General features: G+C 41.0%; 1 protein-coding gene across 2 annotated transcripts in view; it reads right to left on the bottom strand.

The window, feature by feature from the left end:
- The window catches only part of znf536 (zinc finger protein 536), a 294,307-nt gene extending 281,579 nt beyond the window's left edge, over positions 1–12,728 (bottom strand). The window contains exon 1 of one of the 2 annotated variants that reach the window (XM_055231159.1): positions 12,644–12,728. The gene's annotated coding sequence lies outside the window, so the exon portion shown is untranslated. Of the gene's footprint in view, positions 1–11,876; positions 12,123–12,643 lie in introns of those variants that run through there. The other variant, XM_033985229.2, reaches the window with a different exon arrangement.
- Positions 12,729–13,232: the final 504 nt, after the last annotated feature.

Here is a 13,232-nt window from a genome sequence, read left to right as displayed (position 1 = left end):
ATGCTCGATAAATTTGTATTAATTTGTAACATTGAAATAAAGTGAAATTATAGAAAAGAAGCTAGAGGAAGGAATGGTAGAGCAGTACCGTCGTAACTCAGCATTGCAAATCATTAAAACTCTGTCAGAACCAGCGGAAGAAGTACTCAATTTTGTTACTTAAGTAAAAGTACAGATACTGGAGCAAAAAAAACACAAAAAAAACAACAAAAAAACTCAAAAGAGTAAAAAGTAAAAGTATTCCACATAGACTTCCATAGATTAACTGTAACAGGTTAGAAGGCTGCTTAGTTTGGTATAATGTGAGATGGTGATAATAGTGAAAATATATATTAAAAAAAAGAAGAAGAAGTTGAAGATTTAAAGTTTTGCGAGATAGAAATGAAAGTGAAATGCAGGTAACATCATATAGAACTTGCAAATGAGGAAACAACTGAAAGACTTGTTATCAGTTTGCTAATAGTCATAAAGATGTATGGGACAAAGAAAATATTGAACATTTGAAAGTCTGCAAAATTCGTACTAATCTGCAACATAGAAATAAAGTGAAATGCTGGTAACATCATATAGAACTTACAAATTACAAGTTGGACAAAATGAAAATCGGGGTTGAGCTACTGAATCTTTATGGAACTTTAGTCATATTTGAAACTCAGACGTGCACTTAATTTCGAGAAAATACTTAATTTGCAAAGACATAATGTAAAATCAAATGCAACTAGGATCATAAAGATACATATTAAGAGATTATGCAAATACTTTAAGCAATCAAATATACTTCCCAGTCAAAACGCTCCACCTGCTGATGTCACGACGTGTTAAGGTACTTTTCCCGCCTTTTCCCTCATTCAGATCCAGCGAGCGTCCACTCCAACTGAAGTCTTTCTAATAAAACAGCTATCGTTCATAATCTGATTCGAATGCAACTGTCAACCTCTCAAACTCCAACTACAAAACCACACCTGCTTAAAACACAAACACAACCAACAATTGAAGGCGCGCATTCATCTATATCACGTTATTTTCTCCACTCCGCCACCTCTTCCCCTCCTCCCCTCCCTCACAACCGCCCCCTCCTGCCGCTGCCAAACCACCACTTTTTTCATCTCTCTCTCTCTTTTTTTTTTTTGTATTTTTTTGTTCCACAAGGCAAGTTTCATTAAAGATCCAATTATGCAAATCAGGTGCTGGAGAGGCAGTTGAATATGCACTATAATGGTGTACAGTAATCGCCCAACACAATACACGGCATCCGGGGCCAGATTTACGAACGCTACCGACCCTCACAACGCCTCCGTCCTTTTGGTGGAAAACCTCTTGATCATAATTAAAGGTGCGCTTGGTTGTGTCTCCTCCCTCCCATTCGGTTCCCCCTTCAGTCCCCCAACAACATGTTACTTCGGTGGGCTTCAGTGGAAGTTGGGGGTAAGGTGTGTTAAAATTACAAGTGGCGTTTATATGAGTAACCAAAGTACCAATACTACGTCTCTGCTACTTTTCCTGCTTTGTGTAGATGTGAGTAAGGGATAAAGGCCTAATGTTGACGGTTGAGAAGTTGTACCTTTAAAAATGTCCAACTGCATTACAAGAAACAATTGTATATATGTATGTATTTCGTAATATTCCTAAGTATTTTTTCCAATTGCGTACGCCATATTTTAAAACGTACTTTTACTCAATTTGATGTATTTCGGAAACCTTGAGTCGCTGCCCAAAACTGCAACATGTTATGCTTTATCTGTCAAAGTACACCAATACAAAAAACGTAGCTTTTCCCACACAATGTTTTACTTCACTTCACTTCAGCTTGGGTACTGTTGTAATGAAGTAACAGTAGCCTCATTGAAATACAATTTCTTGCCACTCTAGTTACCGCTCATTACCAGAGGATCGAGCAAAGTTCGCAAGGGGTCAAAAGCAGGTATTGAAATGTAAACAGTCCTGGGTCAATGCTGGTGTGGTTCTGTTTCAGTCCTGGTTTAGTCTCCGTTTAGTCCTGATTCAATCCTGGTTCATTTCTAGTTGAATCCTGGTTTAGTCTTGCTTCTCTTCTGGTTTAGTCCTAGTTCAGTCCAGGTTCAGCCCTGTTTAGCCCTACTTTAGAACTGGTTCTGTCCTAGTTTCATCCTGCTTTAATCTTGCTTCTCTCCTGGTTCAGTCCTGGTTTAGTCCTGGTTCTGTCCGGATTTAGTCCTAGTTCACTCCTGTTTTCATACTGGTTTGATCTTGCTTCTCTCCTGATTTAGTCCTGGTTCTGTTCTGGTTCAGTCCTGTTTAGTCCTGGTTCTGTCCTGATTCTCTTCTGGTTTGGTCCTGGTTCAGTTGTGGTTTAATCTTGCCTCTCTCCTGGTTTAGTCCTGGTTCTGTCCTGATTCTCTCCTGCTTTAGTCCTGATTCAGTCCTAGTTTCATCCTGGTTTAATCTTGCTTCTCTCCTGGTTCAGTCCTGGTTTAGTCCTGGTTCTGTCCGGATTTAGTCCTAGTTCACTCCTGGTTTCATCCTGGTTTGATCTTGCTTCTCTCCTGATTTAGTCCTGATTCTGTTCTGGTTCAGTCCTGTTTAATCCTGGTTCTGTCCTGATTCTCTTCTGGTTTGGTCCTGGTTCAGTTCTGGTTTAATCTTGCCTCTCTCCTGGTTTAGTCCTGGTTCTGTCCTGATTCTCTCCTGCTTTAGTCCTGATTCAGTCCTAGTTTCATCCTGGTTTAATCTTGCTTCTCTCCTGCTTTAGTCCTGATTCAGTCCTAGTTTCATCCTGGTTTAATCTTGCCTCTCTCCTGGTTTAGTCCTGGTTCAGTCCTTCTTTCACTTAACCCCAAACCTACCCCCCTACCCTCGTCTCATGAGCAGAGGACGTATTTACCAGTGTGTTAGCGGTGTGCGTCAGAATGCTAAGCAGTGAGCGTTTCTCTTCTTCTCTGCTCCCTAGCCCCTCTGATTGATGCGTGCTCGCCTGTTTGCACTACGCTGTTGTCTACGGAAATGACACGCACCGCGGTTCAGAGCCGTCAAAAAGACAAGGAGAAGGCTACTGACAGCACGCCGCCCAATCTAAAATGCTAACCAAGTTCCAGAGAATGGGATCAATTTCTAGGACTTGGTTAGGCAAAGGGATGTAGTTAAGGAGGGAGGGGTAAACGAAAAGGAGTATCAAGCGTCCCAAGGGTTGAAAAACGAAAAACTAGTCCTAGAAAATGGAATCAATGCGTAAAAAGGGTGTAGTTAAGGAAGAAGTGGTAAACAAAAAAGGTTATATCAAGAATTGTTGGGGTAAAAAGTCCCTTGTTGGTGGACTTTGTAGTTTTCGAGAATGAAGTAGTGAAAAACGAACTGTATGCGTCAATGGAAAGAGGTCTAGATAAGGAGGTCAGGGTAATGAAAGAAGGGCATTGATAGTTTTTGAGGGTAAAAAGTTGGTTAGAAGTTTTTTGTTGTTTTTTTTTTTTTGTTTTGGTGGGCAGTGAAGTTTTCAAGGCTGAAGTGACGAAAAACAAGCTACCACATGTGTACGTTGTAAGGGGTGTCGTTAGCCAGGGGTGTATTCAAGGCAGTAGGGGTAAATAAAGAAGCGGTATCAAGCACGATTGCGGTAAAAGTTAGTTAGATTTTGTATTTATTTATTTTTAGGGAAAATTCCTTGGTTGTGGACTGTGGCGTTTTCAAGGCTGAAGTGGCGAAAAACACGCTACCACATGTGCGCATTGTAAGGGGTGTAGTTAAGGAAGTAGGGGTAAAGAAGGAGGGGCTATCAACGGTAAAACATTTTCATCTTTCTTTCTTCTTTTTTTTCAATTGGACCGGTTCGTTTTTAAGGCTGAAGTGGCAAAAGACTAACTCCCACATGTGTACGCTGCTAGGGGTGTATTCAAGAAGGGCTATGAAGGGTATTTGGAGTAAAAAGTTAGTTAGATTTTTTCGGATTTATTAAGAAAAAATCCTTCATGGACACTGAGTTTTCAAGGTTGCAGTATTCAGAAAACTAACTCCCACATGTTGCCACCTGCAGCACGCAAGCTTCATTCAGAAAGTTAAAAAATACTTGAATTCAGAAGAGTTAACTTGAAGTGAGTAGTCTCGGCAAGTTCTGTATTAAGGTTTCAAATATTGCTGACTTTTTTTTTTTCACAAATATTTTGCGTGTCTCATTTCGAGCTGAATTATTTGCCAGTGGGAACAGAAAATTTCTTCTTATTTGAAACTTTTTTTTTTAACCCACTGGCAGAAAATTTCACTTGAATAATACAGTTTAAGAAAATATTCAAATCAGATGTATATTTTGAAAAAAGTCAAGTAATGAGGCCCGTAGAAAGTAGAAAAACGTATCAACTTTTGAGTACTTTAAGGATGCGTTCACATTTTTACTGGTTTGGTCTTGGTTTAGGAGCAGTTTGAGTTCTAATGTAGATTTGGTCTAATTTTAGTCCTGGTTTAGTCCTCATCTGGTCCAGATGTAGATCTAGGATTAGTCTCTGTAGTCCAAAGTTTGATGTAGCATTTGTGCAAGTGTGAAGTGTTAGTTTTCGTCTTGCTCTAGTCCTAGTTTAATCCTAGTTTAGTCCTGGTTCAGTTCTACTTTCAACCCCAGTTTAGTCACAGTTTTGATGTTGTGACTGTGCAAATGTGAACACAGCGTAAGACTCCCACACTGAATCCTCCAGGTTTCCCTGATCTCCACCTTACCCCCTCTCTCACTCCCTCATCCCACCTCCCCCTCACCCCTACCCCTCGCCCAGACAGGCAGACGCTCCCGTGATGGCACCCCAGCCTGAGAACCGACCAAGCCCTGCCCATCCATCAGCGACACGTCTGCTGCCGCGCAAGCTTTATTCTTAGATCAAAACTCATGTCCGCCTTTATCCCCTCCCTCTCTTCCTTTCCTCTTCTATCTCTCTCCGTACCCCCCTCTCTCTCTCTTTCTCTCCCTCCATCACCACCTCTCCTCTCTGCATCCTTATCATGCTCTCAAGCCTCAAGCGGCACCTATAAGAAGTGAAAGGAAAAAGAGAGAGTCGAACTTTGATGTGTTGATTTTGGTCAATCCGTGAGAACTTGCAAATCCTACTAATGCTTTTTTGACTGATTCTCCAAAACGTAACACACATTTTTAAAGAAATTCTTGCATATTTTAACTTCATTTGCACTCATAAAAAGTCAAAAAGGTTAGATTAAAACACGCCTTAAATCCTAAATTGTATACGTCAATGAAACTTTAGCTGTTTTCAACTTCATAAAATTATACTACACTTAAAAAACTATTTGCTCATTATGAATTAATTATTTATTCATGCTTTGTTAAGACTATTTAAAGTAAAGCGTTACCAAAAATGTCATCATACATCAAACACATCAACAAAACACATTTCTCAGTATCGTCCCTGGAGGTCCTTAGACCCCAGATTGAGAAACACTGCTTTAAACAATGATTAACAGTAACTTGGATCATGCACCAGCTTTGGTTTTAATTGACAGTGCATTCATTCCTCTCTGATGGCGTCTTCTGCATCTCGCGTTAGCTTTTTATGCTGGCCGTTAATAGCGTCAAGACTTCAAGTACTTTCTTTTCATCTCCAACGGCACAACAGCTTCCACGGCTCTCGTCATTTCAAAGAACAGTTACTTAAGTTAAAGTGCGTATGACGGGTTCTCAGCTCGCTAAAACATCATTATATGTAAGATTGTACTAAGATTGTACTAAAAAGTTTGCAGTTTTACTTTCTGATTGGACAACAGATATGATATACGTAGATGTAAAGCCATAATAACTGTTACCCAGCGATCTTAAAAATAAAAATAAAGTATAACACCTTTGTTTTGTTAAACTGCCAGAAAAATACCTTCTTTCTGTGCAAATCGGGTCAGTATTTTGGATAGAATTTAGGTAGACGTTTTTTTGTATTTTTGTATTTTTCCCCACAAACTGACACTAAAACTATGGCAAATATTTACCACAGGTACTATCCCACCGAACCAAGTAATAATTAGAAAACCTGTCATTTGCGTTTTAAATAAAAATGGACAGATGGGGATGGTTTAGATAGATAGATAGACAGATAGATAGAGATAATAGAGGTGATATCATTATGGTCATTTACAAATTCATTTTCCGGATTCACGCCCTAAAAAGAAGCCTAATCACGAGCAAAGGGCAGCAGAGCTAACTTCATAAAAGTTTAAGGTCACATGTGTCTCTTTGCATTTATCACCACAGCGACGTAAATCACCATAGCAGCTCTGTGGAAAAGCTCGGACAGTGGGTGACACAGCAGAGGGAAGGGAGAACGTGTCTAATTAGAAGTGTAAGATCATAGAAATGTGAGCAAATAGGAAGTAAGGAAGTAAAATGTAGACAGATTTTGTTACAGAAATTAAAGTGAGGTTAAAATGGCATTACACACAAGGTTTAGGCCTGTGGATGTATTCAATTTTGCACATGATTTGATATGACTGGTATTAAACAAATGTATTTATAACAGGCTGAATACATGCAAAATATTTCAAATGTGAATATACATGCTGTTTGATTGCTTACAGTGCACGTATTAATTACTACGCTGTTTATATGACACAATTTGGACTAAATCTGAAAACGTAAGCGTGTATTAGCGTGATTTAGCTCACAATTTTAACTTAAATGTGGTTCAAACTTGACATATTAACATTACACCTAACTAGTAAACATGTGGATTTTGGTAGCACTTTAATTAACTTTGAACTACACGGTAATTAACCTTATTAAAGTATGAACAAAGACTTACTTAACAATGAAAAAACTGTTTATTAACAATGATTCAGGCTTAAGAATGAGTTAATCAAGGGGTTAGGATTAAAGCTGAAGCCTGAGTGATTCTTAATAAACAGTTTCCTCATTGTGAATTAAGTTTCTGGATATGCTTTTTTAAGATGATTAAAAGTGTGGTTATTATAAAGCGTTACCAAAATTTAACTAGTTACGTGTAATATTCGCTGAAAGCAAAAATCGTGAACCAAATCCGCATACATTTATCACACCTAAAGAAGTCAAAGAAACAACTCGTGTTTTCAGAATTCGCCACTAGTGTACATTTTGTTCCCTTTTCCTCTCACGTTTTCCTTTTCAAATCTGATAAGGTTAAAACGTTCTAATACGTCTGATCCCGTACTACATCTAACACAACTAAGTACGCTACCCACTCGGCCTCACACACACTCACACACTCTGCCTGTCCTCCATCTTTCCCTGGCCTCCGGATCACAGGGTCACCGCGCTACAAGTCTCCAAGCGGACTTACGCCAGCCCACTCCAACCCTGCTTTCTGTTCTGTTCACACTCGCCACTGATGGAGCCCCCATAGAGCGCAATAGAAATGACAGAAATACCACCAGCTTCAATACAATGCAGTACCCCCCGCTCTCCTCCGCACAGTAGGTGTAGCAGAGCAGCGCCGGGCTACCAAATGAGATCAATGTGGTAATTATGAGTTTATCAGAAGTACTTTTTTATATTCCTGGATACTTTTGAATAAAAATATTGTGTTTTGGAGCTTGATACTGGAAATTATTTCATTGCTGCTTTTCAAATCTGATGTTGAACTGTCACAAAGCTCTAAACGAGTTCATTTCAAGATACATTTTAAAGAACTGCAAAATGCCATATTAAGAAACATAAAAAAAAATGTGTCAGACTTTAAATATGTGTGTTTAGTCATGAAAAGTAATATGAGTGACTGTGAAAACTACTTGTGTTTCTATGTGCTTGTACAGATACACACCAACTTTTACAAATCAATTGCAAATTCTGCAGCAGCTAGGCAACTTTTTACATTTATTTCAATTCACGCAAAAGAATTTCAGCACAAAATTGAAAAACAAAGTGAAAAAAAATTACGAAATTTTACCAGATTCGAAATTATTAATACATCAGCTTATCCACTTTTGGAAAACACAAACATTTGATCCAAACTCGCCAGCATCGATCACATCAAAGACTGAAAGCTTTTCGAAAATTCAAAAAACGTATTGAAAAAAAAAAAATAATAAAATCATTTCAGATCAAAAATAAGTGTGAGTGTTCGGCTTGGCCACTGTCGGAAAAAACAAAAGTGCTATAATTTGATCAGAACTCACCAGCATTGATCACTCCCCACAATCTTTTCTCAAATTCAAAAAACAAACAGAAAAACGTAAAGAAATTCCCCACAAAACTGAACACTGCGATACGAGCTCCTACATAAGTCTAATTGATCTGACTGATACCAACAAACAAAAGTGCATGCAACCATTTGATCAAAACTCCCCCGCACCGATCACAAACCAAAAACTCCCCTAAAACCCTTTTCTCAAATTTCCGAAAAACCTTTTTTACTTGACGACACCTGCTTTCTCCCCTCCATCCTCCTTCCCGCTATCACCCAGTTACACTACTACAGAACACAACCAGCACGAGGGGGGAGGGAGGGAGGGGGTGCTTTCACAATGACTGCACATATCAATTAATGGCTGTATGATGAGCGGAGCTGGCCCTGATCTGGCCTGCCCACCGCCGCCCGGGTCCCAGAGGAGAAGGGAGCACTGGCCTCCGCACAGGCAGTACAGCTGGAGCCCTCGCCCCTATAATTACATGAGAAGGGGATCAGCCACCACCAGCCACAGTCAAAAGCAAAACCCAGTGCTAGATTCAATACGTCACCCATGTGTGTTTTCAAATGACGAGTTGACATGTTGACAAGTCGTATTCCAGATATTACAAAAAAAACTGAGCTGTACGAACTTGGATAACACAGCGTACCTCGAAATACGTGTGATGTTAAAACGATACGAATGACCATTTATTGACTCAAATCGCAAGGTGGTATTGTTGCGAATTCCTATTGAAAATGTATTGTGCGTTATGTATTGTTCCGCCTTTTGAGAATTCACACGAGAATCACCAGTCACAGTGTTTTAAAATGCTAATTTCAATATGATGCATAAATTTGAAGTTAAATTGATATCAGTAAGGTAAGGTTCTACTGCTGCGAATTCCTGTGCTTTTCACATACGAATATATACGAAGTCATGCAAGAATCAGTGTTTTCAAATGATTTCGACGCAAATATGTGTTCAAAAATTTCTATGACAATTTTTCATGTGTAAATTTAAACTGCTACTACTACTGCTACTACAAATCATAAGGTGCTACTGCTGCAAATCCCAATAGAAAAGCGTATGTACTTTTTGCACTATAAGAATCACCAGCCTCAGAGTTTCAAAATCCCACTTTCAATATAAAATGATATCTTTATTTTATGACAATTTCTACGATTTCTTATTTGCAAATCAAAAAGTTAAAATGACATGACACTACTTACTCAAATCATAACGTTACACTGCTGCAAAACCGTATACTTTTCCCGCCTTTATAAGAATTCACACGAGAATCATCAGCCACCAGCCATCCTGCTCAAAACGCCAATTTCAATGTGAGTATACATCTTTGATTTGATGAAAATTGCATCGCCAATTTGTAAACTCAAATCGGTCACTCCTATAACTGTGCCTGTCTTTGCTTTAACTGTATGTACACACTTAGAAATCCTTCGCTCTTTCTTTCTTTCTTCACTACACAAAACAACATAAGCAGTGTGCACAATATATCTGATCGCCTGCTTCCAGTATCGCACAGTATTTTTTGCAGTCTGAAACAAGTACTTTTCTCATACACATGCTCCCTTTGATAAGATTTCTACACAAACCGATCCCTCCGCATTCTCCAGTTACGCTGTTACGAATATGACATGTAAAACAACAGCCATTTGGAGAGGTTAAGTTGCCTCATCTAGTCATCCCTTTACTTCAGATCCACTGTGTTCCGCACCCGCCACATCCTTTTTTTTTCAACACACTAGACAGATCTGTAATTCATGTAAAATTTGTTCTACCACTTTTCAAAATACAACGACTGAAAATAATTCCACCTGTAGTCTGTTTGACAAGCCATCACAACAAATTGACAGACAGCTAACTGACTTGATGCCATGCTTTGCCTCTCCTCTGCCTCTCCTCCTTTCCTCTCCTCTTCCCATCACTCGCTTCTTTCTATTCTAGTCTTTTTTCAGTCCGGGTGAAGATGTGTATTGGCGTAGTCAGTCATGGCCCGCACAGGTGGTAGATCAGCTAATATCGGCCAGTTATGGAAAATTTCATCTCCAAAATCTTACTGCTGCCTTCCCCCCCTAAAAAAACAACATCCTAATTACGCAACCAGATTCGTCTACTGGTGGTTGACAAAATTAATACATTTTAATTAATATGTGGGAAATTTATCGAGTAAGGACAATGAATTCTTTGATAATTAGTGAGTGACGTGGATCATATTCAAACCTGACAAATAGCATGCAGTGAAATGAAAAGTTGGCCTAATTTATGTTGTTAAAATTTCAAAGAAGACACTGAAGGCCTGCTCGAATTCACATAACGTATGAAACTGGGAATACTTCTGCTGTTCTCCAATATTTATCATCGCTAAAGAATGACAACATTTGCAAGTTGGAGCAGTGGATAGTGGAAGGGCGCAGGGTCTTTTCTGTGAGTGAACCAGGGACACTTATCTATTACCGTTTCATCTGCAATAAGGCAATGACAAAAACGGGTTCACGCCCAGACAGTATTTCAGACATAATATCCGCTGTGTGCATACTATCAAACAATGCCAGTAACTTCTTCTTTTATTTATCTATAACTGAACGCGTAATGAATATGAGGAAAGGAGTTGTTTTGTTAATCCTTGCTTTGGGTCTTAGGAAAAAACCGCGCGCAATGGACGTTGTTACAGTGGTGCGTTTTGGGGGAAGGATGACACTCCTGACAGCGGTTATAAGCGGTTATAAGTGGCCGTGTGAGCCGGGTCAGAGCACCCAGGGGTCAAGGCTGTAAGGAAAGGTCCTCCCCACCCAAGGCGCGCGACTCACACACAGGCTGCAAATGGGATTACAAGCCTCGTATCGCTAATGATTCAATACGGGAACGGCGTGCGGGGATGGTTCAAGTCGTAACCCGACGTGGAGAGCGCGTTGGATACGGGGAAAGAAAGTTTTTTGAGTGGTATAAAACAGAACAAGTGCATCCACTCGCTTCTCACTCACACACACACTCGGGAAAGATGATTACGCGCATCGTCATTTTATATTTCCAGACAGTTACGCGTGGCATAAATCACTTCAACTTTCTCTCAGGGCTGCTGAAAACATTTAAGTGACGTTGGAATAGTAGCACTTCGCCCCAAACGAGCCAATTTGAGGTTTTTCCGTACGCGACACGTCCGCTATATGTCTACATGTCACTCCTCAAAGCATAATGCAGAGGCAGCTTATTCATAACAGAGGTCGATCACTGCACAAAATGGCAGGTCTCACCGACTCGTCCTCGTCTCCTTCTACGCATCTCCACAAGTTTTGACACACCACGCGACTCCTAAACTTCTCTCCTTCTATCCTCCGTGGAGTCGGTGCCAAGTGGTAGTTTTAAATGTAGAAAGTTTCCAAAAGCAAACTTCGCTTCACTTTCCCTTTACGGTTTGGTGTGCGGGAGCTGTACGCGACTTGGCTTTTACGCACGGAGTCAAACAAACGTGTTAATAATTGCGCCTGGAATTAAAACGTGCATACGGGGTTTTTTTTTATGCAAAAGCGGTCCAGACCAGGTCGCGCTCCCCAGCTGCTGTTTTAGACGTTGTTTTTGACGCTCGGCAGACACACGCTACGGATAATTGCACTGTTATTTTCTAATCATGATTGGGGAGACATGTAGAGCCCCCGCTGCGAATGCTCCTTTCGGCACAAACAAGCCAGCAAAACTCACTTTCCACGCAGTCTATCCACTAACATCCAGAGTTGATCACCCAAACTATCACTACTTCTTCTTACCTTGTTTGAAAAATTGGCGAGGTGCCGGTTAAGTCCTGTGCGTCAGGGCTGCGTTGCGAGTGTCCTTTGAATAATGAAGCATGTCCATAAGATTTGAGCGGATCATATTGTTGCCGGATGACGGGAGGGGTGTTGAAAAGTGCGCTTCGGACCTGTTCCTATTCCGAGAGAGTCCACTCCTCGAGGCTGTCCCTACAACTGCTCTCCGCCGCGCATCTCCACTTCTCTCACACGCTGCCTTCACTTCCCCCCTTCTGCCCCTTCTCCCTGTCGCTGGCTGGCTGTCCGCTAAAAGGTAAACGTTTGCATTGATCGCCCGGGTTACGCATCAGCGGTAGCAGCGTACACCCCGCTCGTCTCCGGGTCTGTTCTATAGCTGCTCCGAACGCGCTACATTGTGGGGAGCTTGCCGGAGCTTGGATGTACCCTTACACAGCCCGGGCTCTTGCGGTATTCGCCTCGCTCTTGAGTCGGGGGTGAAAAGCAGCTGATGAGCCCCAGCGGTGAGCAGCCTCGTGCCGTGGGATAACCTCCGTGTCGCTGCGCTCTCGGAGGAAAAACGAGCATTTCTTTAAACACCTTTTGTTGTTTTCTGACCTTGAAGTGACTATTGACACTCTTTTATTTTAATACGTGCCCCGTTACCAAAAGCAATCACAGCCTCTTCGCTTGTGCACCGCGCGTAAAGGAAATCAGCCCCACTTCTCCTTTGATACAAAACGGCAGCACATGTCACAAAAGCACTCCAAAAAAGTCCAAAAGCTTACCTTTAAAGTCAACTGTTCGCTGCAAGGGTCCTCTTCTCCTCGTCTTTAAAAAACTCCAGGATAAATGTGTGTTGCCTCGTGCGCGTCCTGAGCGTCAGTCAGCGCTTAAGAGAAGTAATGAGTGATCAAAATGACGCTCATCTATCTGCACTGTAACCTTGTGGCGTATTTAATGTAAATAAGCCCCGTTGTGTTGCCGATCCCCGCGCATACAAACGCACAAGCGCTCACAGGGGACTCGCTTTTGCCTTTTTTCCACAATGTATTACCGATTTATTCCTTTGCCTCGGAGCGCATTATAAAAAGAGAATAATTATTTGCGAATGAGATATATCAATAATGCTACACACCTCTCTGAAGATTGTTTAGAGCGCGCGCTAAAGGAGGCAGCAGGAGAGGTTGCTTTATGGGTTTTGTGGTTATTTCCAGCTGCACGAGCTCTGAACTTGAAGTTGGCACAACTTTTGTGGAGCGTAAAGAGAGACACACACACATACACATACACACACACACGTCCCGCACAGGCCGGACGGAGGGTGCTACTAAAATGCCTCTTGTCGGATGGTTTTGTTATATTATGCTTCTATAG

Source organism: Periophthalmus magnuspinnatus, chromosome 3, assembly GCF_009829125.3.
Source record: "Periophthalmus magnuspinnatus isolate fPerMag1 chromosome 3, fPerMag1.2.pri, whole genome shotgun sequence".
NCBI classification, from domain to species: Eukaryota; Metazoa; Chordata; class Actinopteri; order Gobiiformes; family Gobiidae; genus Periophthalmus; species Periophthalmus magnuspinnatus.
This window is presented reverse-complemented; position numbering and strand designations above follow the sequence as displayed.